General features: G+C 40.8%; 1 protein-coding gene across 1 annotated transcript in view; it reads left to right on the forward strand.

Moving 5' to 3' along the window:
* Cald1 (caldesmon 1) overlaps positions 1-16,350 on the forward strand; it is a 178,025-nt gene that overhangs the window by 114,893 nt on the left and 46,782 nt on the right. The gene's annotated exons all lie outside the window — the stretch shown is intronic.

Raw genomic sequence — 16,350 nt, forward strand, 5'->3', positions numbered from 1 at the left:
GTCAAAAGAGATGGCTCTAGCGAGGACCCGTTCATTGTTCAGCTGTGCTCTCTGTAGGCAGCCTCTGGTGTGCAGTAGGTTGGGAAAGAATCTCGACACTCCTATTGCACAGGCCTTCTCAGCACTGAATAGCCAAGTTCATGACAGAAGAGAAACCAGGGCCAGCCATTCTGATTCCCACATCTGGATTAAGTTGGCTATTACTATACTAAGGAAGTCACCCTGGGCCAGTTGCTTGATTTCACCATGCATGCATTACTTTCCCTGCCTATAAAAATGGCTAGGTTCTACCTTGCAAGTTTAGTAAAGAATTTAAAGGAATTAGCTTCACAAAAGTATGTAAAGCACTGTGAGTACTTATTCAGTGCTGCCTTTCCTCTCTTGTTCTCCCCTCAGAGTAGCCCCTTTCCCAAAGACCACAGAAGAGAAATGACATGATATCTAATGCTGACAGCAAGACTGAGTCTGGGGCAAAAGGCAGTAGAATTTAGTATTTGATTGACATGTATTCATTCAAAAATCCTGGTACTGTTCAGAAAATCAGTTCTTCACTTTAGATTTTGGTTGTTTTATTTACTACTTCAAAGGAGAATCCAGATGGCTATATTTTAATAATTGATTTTTTTTGAGAAGTGAGGCCCAAAAAAGAATTGCTCCTTTTCTTAGCTGGCCTAAACCAGCTATATTGAAAAAAGAGGAGATGATAGAGGATAGGGGTTGATTTGCCAGCAAATACCACCAATCTCTTACGTATCTTGACAGGTCAAGACAGTATAAATTAAGAATGTGGACTTCAAAAGCCAGAAAAGCTTGGGTGTGTGTCTCAATCCTGTCATTTTATTAAAAACACATCCCTTAGCAAGGTACAAATTAAATCTCAGAGTTTCTCAGTTTATTCATCTATAAGAAGGCAATCCCTGCAAAGCATTCCTGGGCCAAGAATTAGCCAGTGTTGAGAAACTAGAGAAGGAAGGTAGTAGCAGTCTTGATAATCACTGGCCTGGTAGGATGAATCTAAGGAATGACTAAGTAATGACAAAAGCATGAAGGACTATGATGCCTTGAATTTGTTTCCTAGGATAGCCACCACAAAGTGCTACAAACTGGGTGTCTTAAAACAACAGAAACATATTATGTCATGATTCTGGAGGCTGAAAGTCTGAAACCAAGATGTCAGCAGAGAGCAGGGCTCCTGTGAGTCCTGCAGAGAAGAATTCTTCACCCACCTTCTAGCTTCTGCTAGCCCCAGGGTTCCTTGACTTGGGTCTGCATGACTTCAATAATCTCACATGTCATTCTCCCTGTGTCTCCTCACCTGGTCCCTGGGATTGACTGTATTAGACTGGGTCTCACCCTAACAGCCTCAACTAAACCTGATTGCATCTGCAAAGACCCTCTTTCTAAATAAGGTCACACCCTAAGGGATTGGGAGTTAATATATATATATATATATATATATATTTTTTTTTTCTGCCAGTCCTGGGCTTTGCACTCAGGCCTGAGCACTGTCCTTGGGTTTTCTCAAGGCTAGAGTTCTACCACTTGAGCCACAGTACCATTTCTGGCTTTTTCCTATGTGTGTGGTACCGAGGAATTGAGCCTTGGTCTTCATGAATGTTAGGCAAGCACTCTACTACTAGGCTAAACTCCTGGCCCAAGACTGTAACATTATTTCTAGGGGACATCATTCCAACCATAAATGAGTATATAGATTTTCATAGAGACTTTTAGAATTAATCATTCAAGTAAGTGTTGAGATTTCCAAAAATTGAGCAAACTCCTTACATCCCAGATAGGGGGTCTTGTGACGAACTGTATTGTGCTATCAGCCTTGTGAGAGATGAATATTTCCCGATCACAAAATAGTCAAAGCTCCTTAGACCAAACTGTAGACAGGGTTTTCCTTTTAGATTTACTAAGAGACATACACCCAAGAAAGTATATATCGATTCTGTTCATCCCCAGGGAAACAATTCTGGGGTATATAGTTTGAAGCAATTTAGGCCTCTATATTATCTCATACCATAGGAAATATTTCTTTTATTTCCTCTCCTTTCTCTGTGTTTAAGTGTTTAACCTTACTTAAATATTGTTTGATCCATAGACATATTCAGTTTGATCTGTTATGAGCCTGTCTCTTCTGCCTCTCAAAACTGGTGATAGAGGGCTGGGAGTTTGGCCTAGTGGTAGAGTGCCTGCCTAGCATGCACAAAGACCCGGGTTCGATCCCTTGGTTCCACATACATAGAATAAAAAAGCCAGAAATGGTGCTGAGGCTCAAGTGGTAGAGCTCTAACCTTGAGAAAGTCCAAGGAGACAGTGCTCAGGCCCTGAGCTCAAGCCCATGACTGGCAAAAAACAAAACAAAAAAACTGGTGATAGAAAACATCTGTCTTCAGGATATGGAGTGTCTCTAGACCCTGAGGGCCTATGAAGCCCTATGTGAGTCTACCTCAGAGCTACACATCAATCTCTACCACAAGCTACACCACAGTCTCCAGATATAAGGACAAAAGGAATGCAGCTACAGTAAAAACTGAGCCAGTTAAAAGATAAACTGGGCTAGGAATGTGGCTTAGTGGTAGAGTACTTGCCTAGCATGCATGAAGCCCTGGGTTCAATTCCTCAGTACCCTATAAACAGAAAAAAGCCAGAGTGGTGCTGTGGACCAAATGGTAGAGTGCTAGCCTTGAGCAAAAGAAGCTCAAGAACAGTGTCCAGGCTCTGAGTTCAAACTCCAGGACTGGTGGAAAAAAAGAAAGAAAGAAAATAAATAAACTTACAAATTACAACAGGAAGTGTCTTAAGAAATCAGGATACTGGTACGATTCAATGAGATTTTCTCCTAAATACACCATGGGAGGTGCTACTGACTGTTGGGAAATATTTATTAACAAAGTAGAAACAACCTTTGAGGTTGTTCCCTTCACAAGGCAGGTTGTCATCTACTAGGTGAATAGGAAAATTTCCTTCAATAAATGAGTAGATAAATTATGCTATATCTAGACAACTGAATACTATTCAGCACCAAAAAAGAAATAGGCTAGGAAGGCATGAGAAGACATAAGGAAATTGATGGACACAAATGCAGCACAAAGGCTACATACGACATGATTCCACTCCATCCATATGACATTTGGAAAAAGCCAAAGTATGGAAACAGAAAAAAGGTCAAGTTGATAACTGCTAACGGAGCTAGGAAGAAATGACTGGGAAGAGCCTGGAGGGCTTTGGGGGGGGGGTTTCTGTATAGTGAAAATACTCTCATTATAATATGGACTTATATCAGCATATATTTGTTCAAATTCTTAGGCTATACAGCACCAAGGTAAATCCTAACGTAAAAGATGGATCTGAGTGATGATGATGAATAAATGAGTGTAAGTTCATCCTTACTGTATGGTTGGAGATGCCTGGTAGGGTGTTGGCTCTGAACATGTAGAGACAGAACTTACCAGAAATCTCTCTACCTTCTCCATTTTGCTTAGAACCTAAAGCTGCTTTATAAGAGTTAAATGGTTAAAATTAATCACTGGAAGAAGGACAAGTACCATGTCTCTCTTCTGGCTTCTGGTGGCTTGCCAGCCATCTTGGAAGTCCTTGGCTTGTGAGTAGGTATTCAACTCGTTGTGTGTTATCTCTGTGTCTGTATCCAGATTTCCCTTTTTATAAGCGCACCAAAGTAGAACCCATCCTAATGACTTATTTCCAAATAAGGTCACATTCTGAGGTATTAAGAATTAGGTTGTCAAAATCGCTCTTTTTTCTCTTTGAGGATACCATGTGTGACAAGTACTGGGAGACTGTAAAATGGGACATTTTGTAGTTTAATTCCTAAGCAATAATTATTGAGTACATTTAAAGCTTCAGCTGGCTGAAGGATGCTGGGATAGTAGGGCTGGCTGGGTCCTTGCCTGACCTAGCCATTCCTGTGAGAATAGAACCAACTTCCCTCCCCCAGGCTCTGATCCCCTCTGCTCTCCAAGAGGTCTGGTAGTGAGTCAGCCCAGCCCCTGGAAGCAACAGCTGCAGAGATTCTCCTTTCCACTGGACACATGCCTTTTCTGGCAAGGAAAAGATAAAGTGCTTTGATGATAAATTTGTCTGCTTGTTAATGAGTAGTTAAGAAAGAGATAGAGGAAAATCAAAGTCAAAGGACTCTGCTATTGGGTGTTTTAGCCAAAACTGTCTCCATCCACCTTCTACCCTCCAGAGAGAGAGAGAGAGGAAGGAAGAAAGGAAGGAAGGAAGGAAAGGAGGGAGGGAAGAAGGGAGGAAGAGAGGGAGGGAGGGAGAGAGAGAGGGGGAAGGAGAGAGAGAGAGAGAGAGAGAGAGAAAGAGAGAGAGAGAGAGAGAGAGAGAGAGAGAAGGAGAGAAGGAGAGAGGGAGAGAGCGGCAGGCAGGCAGGCAGGCAGGCAAAACCTAAAAACTTTCCTCTACATTTACTTGGCTTATCTCGGCCTTCTCTGGCATTAATATTATCAATGAAAATGAATTCTATATTTAAATTAGAAAAACTTTTCAGGCCAATTATTCTTTTCTTTTGGGGAAACAACCGCTTGCCACAGGAAACCTGTAAGCTCAAAAGTCTATTTTCCAGATGACAAAGGGCATGATCATGAGGTTGGCGATGATAATCATAACAATTGGTCCTCATAGGATACTCACTCTTTGTCGTCACTGATGTAAATACTTCACAAATATTGGCTCTTTAAATTCTTAACACTCTTCTGAGTCTTGTACGACTTGTTACGTTCATATAAGGAAAACGAGATCAAAGAGCTAAGGTTAACTCACTGGACCACTCTCTCCCTGTCTGGGGTTATAAAATGGCTGGCTTTGTGACTGGCTCCTCTCTCCAGCTTTTTGCACTGTGTGCTCTCAAAACAGCAACCCCCACTCTTGATGTAGGTGAGTCTGGTAACCTTGGTGTTATTCTCTCAGATACCGACTGAAGAGCCAGCTTCTCCTCATGAAGGAGCAGAGCTAGAGAGCTAGAGAGGGTAGAGAATCAGGTTCAAGAAATGTGCTCTTCCGTGTCCCATAGCCAGCTCAAGAAACTGAATATTACTTTGAGGACCCTAAAAAAGAGGTCATGTAGCTGACATATTGAATTGAAACACCTTTGTACTTAAGGATGAGTATTTAAATGTAATCATAATCATAAAAGAGGGCAAGAGTTTCTCTCTTCCTCCAGTAAAGAACCAGTTCCTTTGAAATTGGCAGTTCTTTTAATTCGATTGTTGTTACTGCTGCACAACTTAGGTGTGCCAATTAAATAAGTTATTTTTTTTTTATAATTTTGAAACTCTTCGTATCTTCACATCCAAATCCTGCTCTATCAAAGTCAAAGTTTGTGAGTGAACACCCAAAAAGAAATGGAGGACCTATGTTTTAGGGCAACCAGTCCAGGCTTTGGATCCACCACATGGTAGCTGAAATGCTGTGTGTATCATCCTGGACTGGTGATTGACTTCTCTCTGCTGGCTTTCTTCATCCAGGGTGTAAAAGAAGACCCATCCTGCCTAGTCAATGAATGCTCTTTTAAGGACTGACTGAGGTTCATTTGCCCCAAACCTATGGAGCACTGTACAAATGGAAGGGAGTTACCACCACTAAATACACTCCTCACTCTTAAAAAAAAAAATTCTGTCTGCTTGATTCTCTCATTCAAAGTCAAGATTGCCACTTTCTTTTTTCTTTTTTAAGTCACCGGTGTCAGTTTTTAGAAGTGATGTCTATTGTGTTTGGCTCTTTAGCCTTGGGAATGGCAAACCTACAACTTACAACTTTGACAAGGAATCACATTTGATAGAAGTTGGGTACTGGTGGCTTATGCTTGTCTGTCATCCTAGCTACTCAAGAGGCTGAGATATGAGCATCAGGTTTCAAAGCCAACCCTGGACAGAAAAATCTGAGTCTCTTACCTCCAATTAACCACCAAAAAGCGAGAAATGGAGGTGTAGCTCAAGTAATAGATTGCCAGCCTTGAGTAGAAAAAGCTGTGCAAGAATACAAGGCTTTGAGTTCAAGCCCTACTTCTGGGACCAATAATAATAATAATAATAGTAATACAACAATAACAATACTACTAACAATAAAAATCAGTTATTCGTCAGTAGCAGTCCAACCTGGGTGGGAATGAGGTTATTTCTGAGGTTTCCCAACAGCCCACATTTTGTTGGGGACCCCCAAGGACTACTTGAGTATTTTCTCTCTGAAATGCTTCTGAGCTCCCTAATCAAGTAAATACTTCAATATCTTGGAAATGGAAGAGAGCACTAGTCAGCAAATCCCATAAGGACAGCAGCATCCTTGCTTTGTAATAAACGTCTCAGGACCCAGGCCGGAAGTTTGGCCTAGTGGTAGAGTGCTCACCTAGCATGCATAAAGACCAGATTCGATTCCTCAATACCACATACATAGAAAAAAGCTGGAAGTGGTGCTGAGGCTCAAGTGGTAGAGCTCTAGCCATGAGAAAATCCAAGGACAGTGCTCAGGCCCTGAACTCAAGCCAGGACTGGCAAAAAAAAAAAAGGACCCTGCACTGTGAAATAGGAATGGTATTTGCACACCTCCCCTGCATGACGAGAATCAACCTAGGCCCTGTGCATGCTGAAAGTGCTCTGTGAGAAGTTGTCATCTGCTGTTGCTTGGATGGATCTGAGCTCATGAGTTGGCTCCAGAAATAGCTTAGCCACCAAACAGGATGCGATTAACAGGATGGTCGTGCTGACATAGATCATAACAGGGTGATGTCTCATTCGAACTCGGAAGCTACTCCCACTAATAACATGTAGGGAAAAGTCTAGAGTGAATAGTGGCCCATTGTGAAAAGAAGTGAATAGAGTTTAATCAGTAGGTATTAGAAGTAGAAATGGGAGTGTGTGTGTGTGTGTGTGTGTGTGTGTGTGTGTGTGTGCATGTGTGAGTGTGTGTACCGGCACCATGGTGAAAATTCAATCTTATGTTCCCATTTGCATTCTTTTGCTCAAGACTAATGCTGTACCACTTGAGCCACACCTCCACTTCTAGGGGTTTTTGTTGTTGCTTGTTTTATTTTTTGCTAGAATAGGAATTAAGGGTTTCATAGACTTGTATGCCTGAGCTGGCTCTAAACCACAGTCTTCAGATATTAGCCTCCTAAGTGGCTAAAATTACAGGCATGAGCCCCTTGCACCTGGCCAGACAGGGCTTTTTTAGTTTGGGAAGGAGAGAAAATGAAGGGATGGAGAGAGAGAGAAGGAAGAAGGAAGGAAGGAAAGAAGGAAGGGAGGAAATAGGAAAGAAAGTAGGAAGGAAAGAAGGAAGAAGGGTGGAAGGAAGAAAGGAAAGAAAGTGACACCTCCATGACCCATGCATATACTGGGCCTTAGAACTACGACAGACCAATGAAGCTGTATAAGCCCAGCCCTTCTTAAAAGCAAAAACTAGGTGCCTTCTAATCGTATATTCAGCTGCCCGAAAGTATTCAATATCTTGACAATTTCCTTAACTACATTTCAAAGTTTCAAAAACACCCTTTTTAAAAATGCATTTTTAATTAAAAAAAATAAAGACTTATATTTTTGGTTTGACCTTTTAAAAAATATTGCTTTCCAAAACCACAATGATGGCCTACCCAAAATGGATTGTCCTTCCTACAGTGAGGACTGGATGGTTCCAGCACCCCTCCCCACATGCTCATTACCCATTCTTCATCGTGATGACCCCCACATGCTGTGGAAGCCATTCCTGGGCCCTTGGATGGGAGGAGTCTCTGCTGCCAGTGACCTAATAAGGGCATAGTGGAGATCCTGGGGGTGGGGTAAGGGGAGTCGGGTGGTACATGGTATTTTTGCTGATCACAGAGGAGAAGGTGTGGTTTGGCAGGTACCTCATTGGTTTGGCTGGCTCTTGACCTAGTCTTCTCCTTTTTATAGTTCAATTTTTATAAACCCATCTCTCCGAATTCTTTTTTAATAGCTCTTAACTGAGCTCTGGGAAGATCATCCTGACACAGTTTATCCACAAGGAGAATGAACTGGAAGTGGGTTCTAGGGTGTTCTGATCAGGTGTAGAGATGGTGGAGGTTAAGTCTTTCCTACCACCAAGTGATGCTGATGATGGTGATGATGTCTGACAAGGCCAAATTCGGTCATGAGGAAAGTGGGGACACATCTCTCAGTGTTTAGGCAGTGTCTACTGGATTTTAAGAATTTATCTAAGCAATGATATTAGTATAACTTTTGCTTATGGATTTACCTCAACTTGAAAACAAGGGGGAAAGAAACTAAATACCGATGGTTAGGTTTGAGGGATCATCAAGTGTTAGCCTGTGACTCCTCTCTTGGTTCTTTTTTTTTTCCCCCCTTGATTTTGTTTTATGACAGTTCTAGGGCTTGAACTCAAGGCCTCACACTCTTGCTTGGCTTTTTCACTTAAGGCTGGAATTCCAGCACTTGAGCTATGGCTCCACCACTGGATGTTTGCTAGTTAATTGGAGATAAGAATCTGACTTTTCTGCCTGGCCTGGGTTCAAACTACAATCCTTAGATCTCGGCCTCCTGAGTAGCTGGGATTAACCTGAGCATAGGTTTGTTTCTGTGAATGACTCTACACTGCCATTTTAAACCAGAGTTGCCTCTGACCTGAACACATCTCAAGTCACTCCTTATGAGTCAGTGTCTTTCATGCTTGTGTCATACCCTAAACAGTTAGGATCTCATTGGTCTGGGGTACAACCTGGGTTTGAGGAATATTTTAAAAGCGACCTCCAAAAGTCTCATGTGCACATAAGGTGAATAACTTCTGAATGTGTCTTCCACTATATCAGCAGCCTTTCTAAAAGAGCCACGCTTTTACTCTTTCTGACATTTTTGAAACCTTTAAAGAAAATACAGCATATATATGAAACAAGTTAGACAGGTTTCTTCTCAGGTTAGTAGATTCTGTTTCGTTGTTTTAAGCTCAACAGTAGAGAATTGTGCTTTCAACCAAAATCAACTTCTGTACACATGGGTATTGTTTAAAGGTTGTTTTCAAGCACATAAGGATACAGTACTCTGACAAACAGTTGAGAAACATATATCGATTTCAAAGTCATAAGCAATGAAGTTACATTTTTAATGTTTTTTCTGTGTCCCTGAAAGTTATTCATCCCTTGATATTTAATTTAGCTAGTAAATGCTTCTTTATTTGATCTTCCTTTAATATGAAGCCAACTTTACATCCTGAAATTATGAAATTGCTGTATCTAGCAAGAATGAGATGAATAAACAGTTTTAAGTTTACTCAGCTTCGAAAATAATAGCACATAAACTGACTTAGAGAGACACACTGAATTTGGAAGAACTTTTAACTCTCCACTCTCCGTTTCCTAACCAGAAATTCTATTATGAAGAAGAAAAATCTTTTGGAAATTCAGGAGAATGGGCTGAGTTGAAAGTATAGATTTCTGAATGATCATTTTACAAAGAACAAACAAGGTTATAGGTATAAAGATATTACCCACAAAGAGTATACTGAAAAAAAGAGAAGAAAAGAGTAGAGGAGGAGCCTTAAATAAGTCATTACTCACACTGGTCCTTGAGGATTGAGATTCAAAGCCAATCCAGACAGAAAAAACCCTTATCTCTAATAAACTAGCAAAAATCCAGACAGGAATAATGGCTCCAGGTATAGAGTACCAGATTGGAGGGTAGGATTGAGGAAGAAAACAATGAGAGACCCAAAAGAAACCACCACAATAAATGGTAGGCAAAGAATTTCAAATGGGAAGGTATGGCTGAGTGACAGCACCCTATGAACTTGAAGAAGATGGGGTGTATGGAAGTTCCCCGTTACCTGTGGTTTTGCATCCCTTACTTTCAGTTGTGCATAGTTCAAAAATAATAAGTGAGAAATTCCAGATACAAATAGTTCATACATTTTAAATAATTTGTATTATAGTATAGTTATAATTATTCTATTTTGTTATTAGTTACAGTGGTCCACTGTATCTCATTTATAAATTAAACTTGACCACAGGTATGAGTAATAAGAGAAAAACCAAAGATACAAAGGAATCAGGATTCTCCCCATCTCCAACCATCCATGGAATGTCTTAGAGCCCATCCCTGCAGATAAGAGAGGGCCACTATATAAACAGCCACTGGGCATTTTGAGCCAAAGTAGAACTCTAGAGAACACAACAGCCTTGGTTTAGAGTTATGGTTAAAGATACTGGGACAAAAACATTAAATACAGTCAATGTAGTGTTGTGAGATCTTTAATAACCAAATCAGACTTATCTTTTAGTCTGATCAACCAACCAAGTGTCTGAGGATTTGAAAACTAGACAAAAGCGTCTCCCTGTTCCCATGCAGACACATTCCCAAGGAAGTTTAGTTAACTGACAAACTAGATTACGCTAACTTAAAAAACCTAGCTCTGGGGGTCGGGAGTTTGCCCTAGTGGTAGAGTGCTTGCCAAGCATGCATGAAGACCCGGTTCAATTCCTCGGTACCACATATATAGAAAAAAGCTGGAAGTGGTGCTGAGGCTCAAGTGGTAGAGCTCTAGCCTTGAGAAAGTCCAAGGACAGTGCTCAGGCCCTGAGCTCAAGCCTAGGACTGGCAAAAAAAAAAAAAAAAAAAAAAAAAGGATTCTTTCACAAAGAAAAAAATCAAGTAAAAACAAACAAACAAACAACAACAACAACAAAAACCTAGCTCTGAAATGAAACATAGAGGTAACAAAGCACAAGCCAGGATAAAGTTAGTTCCTAGCGATAGTCACTGAATTTCCAAACAGGTTTTGGCTAGAACACATGAAAACATTTCTAAAGGACTAGCTAAATCAAAAGTGCTTTGTGCTGCATCCTTCTACTGAATTCATTTTACTTTCTCCAGACATCACACAAACAGTCCAAACCAACATGATAAAGCTTGATACTGAGAAGAGAAAATGTAGAGGAATGGAGGGAAATTGCAAGGGAAGAGATGGAGACGTTGTAGAGAGGAAGGGGTGTACCCTAGAGCTAAAGGGAGAGAGAGAATTGCTTCATTCATAAGGTAAGCCAAGGCCCATCATATGACAGAAGAGTCAGGCTGAAAGCACGTACACATGTATATACAGAAACACACACAGATAAGATCTAGAAACAGGCCAGAGTCCACATTCTGATTGGGAAGCATCGGCTGTTTCCATTTGTCTTTAGCCCTGAGTATTGACTGGACTCAAAAGTCAGATATATTTTTTTTTTTCGGTGGATAGCCGTTTGGGTCTTTGGATCCAGGAAAACACTTCATCCAGCTCTGAATTCAAGGAGGGTTTTTCAGTATGCCCTCTCTAGAAAAAGTAGCACATGAATGTAAGAATACATTTACAATAAATTCCTTAAAAGTTTTACATTCTAGGGTTGGAATAGTAGCTCGCTTGCCTGGTGCAAGGTCCCGAGCTCAAAACCCCAGTACTTCCAAACAAAAATGAATAAGTAAAAAACAACTTTAGCAGTCTTAAGACCGCTGAGCAAAATATACCTGGTAACTAAGCAAACAATGGCAAGAAAAATTTGCCAATAGTTGCTTCAAGTTTTAGAAAGATTAAAAGAGATATTAGGTGTTCTGGCTTCATAGCCCAAACACCTATAGATAGTGTTGTTGTTACTTGGTTGATTGGCTGATATTTTGCTTTAGTTTTAGACAAGGTCTGACTATGTAGTGCCAACAGTGGTCTCAAAACTGTGATCCTGCCATCTCAGTCTCCTAGCTCTGGGATTACAGATGTATTCCCCTATACCTCGCTCCTGTATTTCTTTGTATTATTATTACTGGTAGCTGTAGTCATGGGACTTGAATTCAGGGCCTGAGCACTCTTCTTGAACTTTTGTGCTGTTTTCTGATGGGTAATTGGAGATAAGACTCTCACAGACGGGGCCAGGAGTTTGGCCTAGTGGTTAAAGTGCTTGCCTAGCATGCATGAAGACCTGGGTTCGATTCCTTGGTACCACATATATAGAAAAAAAAAAGCCAGAAGTGGTGCTGAGGCTCAAGTGGTAGAGCTCTAGCCTTGAGAAAGTCCAAGGACAGTGCTCCGGCCCTGAGCTCAAGCCCAGGACTGGTAAAAAAAAAAAAAAAAAAAAAAAAGACTCTCACAGACTTTCATGCCTGGCTGGCTTCAAATGATAATCCTCAGAGCTCACCCTCCTGAGATTGGAGGCCTCCTTGCCTCCTTCGTAGCTAGAATTACAGGTGTGAACTGCTGGTTCCAGGCTGGGTCCTGTGTTTCTAACACCTCTTTGTCTCCAAACTAGCTTTGGCTTCTGGTTTGATTTATTACTGTTATATTCCATCGCTTCATAATAATGAAATGGAAACCTGAGGATCATTTCTTCCCTTCCTTGGTAAAACCTCTCACATTAGGGCTCTGTTATGTCTGTTTTCACGAGAGCACCATTGTTCATTGTTGTTATCATATGTCATTAACTAACCATTTTTTTTTTACCAGTCCTGGGCTTGGGCTCAGGGCCTTGAACTTTCTCAAGGCTAGAGCTCTACCACTTGAGTCTCAATACCACTTCCAGCTTTTTTCTATGTATTTGGTACCAAGAAATTGAACCCAGACCTTTGTGCATGCTAGGCAAGCACTCTACCACAAGGCCAAACTCCCGGCCCCTAACTAAACATTATTAATAACTGCCTTTCTGTTGTAAAGCACACTGAGGAGAGGGGCTAAAAAAGAGTGTGAAATATAATTCATTCTTTCAAGAAACATATAACATGGGAAGTGAGTTCATAGCATGCAAATAAAACTACCCATGATATTTAGCTGAAACAATCACAAAGATTTCCCAGTAGTGAATGCTCTTGCAGGTGGGTTCCATGGTCTGGGAGTATTCTGTCTGAGGGATGGATGGATGGCCTTGAGGGATGGATGAAATGGCTCTCTGTGGAAAAAAGGAGGGAAAGAAAGAGCTTTGTAGACTCAAGATCAAAGGGATTCTTCTTGACAAGAGAGTGGCAAATGATGTTAGGAGAAATAACTAAAATAAAGAAACAAAGAAATAAAGCTCTACTGATGCTGGTCCTACTTTCTGGTACCCGCACCAGAAATATCAGTCCTTATATCTGACCACACACACATACGACCAGCCTTGAGTGAAGAGCTGTGTGTCTCACTCCCAGAATATAGGATAGTGGGGTACATACATTGTGACTCATAGTTGTTTATTCTTAATGGGGCCAATGGATCCACAGATGGTGAAGCTTACCTAGTCTAAACTAAACTAGAATCTTCATGAAGCAGACCTAAACTTAAAAGGATTTCTGCAGAAGCTGCCAGCAGGAAGCCATCGGCTCAGAATGCAGACCCAAAGGAAGGATTGGAATGAGGGCACTCAGGTTGTGAGCTGAGCACCTAGGGATATCTCCTCAGCCTCACCCTCACCTGCTTATTTAAGCAAAGGTGGACTTCTACTAGTAAGAAAGAATATAGATGATTTGCTTTTCGTTTTTTTTATGCTGTTGAGATATAGTGTTCTATATCATTAGTTCAGCCATTGAAAGTATACATGACAGTATGGCCTCAGACTTATGCAACCATCACCAGCCATCAATTTTAGGGCATTTCTATTTTCAGAGAAAACTTCATGGGGTGGAGAAATCAGATGAAAAATAGCCTCTCTATTTTATGATTTTTCTATGTCAAAAAATATGTAAACATGTGACCTACCAAGAGTATCTTCACACTTTATTTAAAATCTCCCAAGCAAAGCATTTCAGTAGCTGTGAACAGTTGAGTAAAATCCAGAACACCCTCTCATGACTTTGAAAGATGGATTAGCATTAGGATGGCATAAATCTTCTAGATAAACGTCAGCATGGTGGGAAGGGACATTTAATCTGTTAGTGTCATGCTTTAACAGGGCAGGCTGATAACATGTTTCTTTTATTGGTGCACAAGTATCTATGGGAGCTTAAAAAAATTAAGCTATGACCAACATTTAAAACTAAATGCCAAAGTAAACTGAACTCAGTGACAGACATTCAAATTACTGATCACAACGTGTTCCACCAAGATTTTTCAAATAGAATGCAAATTTTCTGAACACTACTTTAAATAGAGAAGGTCTGTTCCCTTATTATTCTATCCTTTTCTGTGCATTTTGTAATATCTACAGGCATTTCAATAGCACTAAGTATATTTAATTTATAAATAAAAATGACTCTACAGCTCTCAGAGACGCCAGCAGTACTCAAGAAAAGTCCCTCTTGGTAGCATCAGGGGAGATATAGATGGTGAAGCTTATCTAGTTTAAACCTAACTAGATAGATTAATTTCTAATCAAAAGGAATACACTATAAAATGTGTTTAAGAGTCATTGATGGAGGTCAGGGATCAGAACTTCAGTACTTTTTTAAAAAAGCCAAATACTGCATATTTTCAAGTTTGTACATCATTAGGCATCCTCCAACAGCACAAAAAGCAAGGACTGGGCTGGACTTGGCCAGTCCTTAGTGTTCAGAATACTTTGGGAAAACTCCTGTGTTTAAAAACAAACACTAACAGGTATGGGGACTTAACGACAGAAGTCAGTCCTGGTTCTGGAATCCTTTGTATGAATCCATTCACCTCTCAAAGCCCAGGGTACCATGTATAAAATGTGAAGCTTGAATAGAAAATAACCTCTCTGGTGGGCAACACAGTTCATGCTATAATTCCTACTCCTTGGGAAGCATAGGTAAGAGAATTCTGGTCTCAGGCTGGCCCTACAACAGAAAAAGTGTGAGACCCTATCTGAAAAAGGATTGGAAGAATGGTACAGGTGGTTGCACACTTGAATGCAGTGAGTGCCCTGAGTTCAGTACCACCAAAAGGCAGAACAAAAACCTCCCAAATTCTGTCCCGTTGTATTCATCTATGATCCGCAAGTCATACCATCTTCCCACAGCTGTGGATTTCAATTCAAATTTGGTGTAGAAGCAGGATAATCTATGGACACAAAGAGTACAAGACAATAGAAGAGATGACAAGAGTAAATAAGGAAGACAGAAATTCCATTAGGAAAAAGTAAAGCTTTAATTATTTTATTGTTTGTCTGTCTGTCTTTCTGTCTGTCTATTTTTACTTCTCTTAAAGAATCCTCCACATCCCTCTGGTTCTAAAGGATCTCTAAAATTTATGGAGCCCTTGATGTTGGGTAGCTGGCCCTCATTTCTTGGGAAAAGTTGCAGCATGAGATGAAACACCTGGAGTAGAGAAGGAAACTGAGAAACGGTCTGTGAATGCAGCCTTCAGTGCAGGCTTCCTTTCCTAGGACCAAGGCCTTCTGAAGGAACTTCTCCACTTCAACTTCCAATGGGGCTTGAGTTTCCTTTCCTGATGTTGGGATCCATGTTTGTTTGGGCCCTACACACCTGAGCCACACTATCTCCCAGCTTGCCTCTCAAATCCCAGCCAAACAGAAGTGTTTGCTTTTCTAGACCTGTGCTTTCTGCCTGGATAACCTTCCATTTGAACTCTCTGGCAGTAGACCAGGCCTCTTCCTTTCCTCTAGCCCCGTCCTCCACCCCATCCTAGCCTTACTAAAAGGTTCAGCTGGCATGTCACTCTCTCCATGAAGCTATCTCGGATCCCCTGGATAGAACGGTCTTCTCTGTCATTCAACCTTTAAATCACTTTATCTATGTCTCCTATAAATCCAGTTATGTCTCCTAAAATTCAAAGTACCATTGCATTGTGACATGCGTCTTACCTTCTTTTCAGAGATGTAGTTCCTCTTAGTTTCCTGCCTTAGTGGCACTTACAGAGGAAGTATACCATCAAGGCATTCTGCATCAATGCCCTAAGTCCAGCTACCTGGGTTTCAGTTTGTATGTTAGTGTAGCAGGCATTTTCAGGTAGCTTCCAATTGCTACATGTCAAGATTGCCTTGGTAGTATAAGATCAAGAGTTCAAAGTCAGCCCAAGTAACATAGCCAGAATCTGTCTTAAATAAGTAAATAGTAAAATAACAAATAGAAACAGTGAAAATAACAATGACAATAACAACAAAGACTGCCCTGAGATCTCTCATATCACTTTGCTCTTCCTTGGCATACAGTCCCCAGGGACTCCAATACCCTACCTTAATGCAACTGTTCTCCCTCAGTATTTAGGAGTCGAGGTTTAATCAGAGAAAGTACACAAGATGAGAAACTCATAAGGTCATGCGGGTAATATAACATTGCCATGTCTTGGGTTTTTTTAATTTTTAATTTTTATTTTTGGTTGGTTTTGGGACTTGAACTGTGGGCCTGGGCATTGTCCCTGAGCTCTTCAGCTCAAGGCTACTGCCCTACCTCTTGAGCCACAATGCGACTTCCAGTTTTCTGGTGGTTAATTGGAGAT

The sequence above is a fragment of the Megascapheus bottae genome, chromosome 5 (genome assembly GCF_031878675.1).
Source record: "Megascapheus bottae isolate mThoBot1 chromosome 5, mThoBot2.hap1, whole genome shotgun sequence".
Classification (NCBI taxonomy): Eukaryota; Metazoa; Chordata; class Mammalia; order Rodentia; family Geomyidae; genus Megascapheus; species Megascapheus bottae.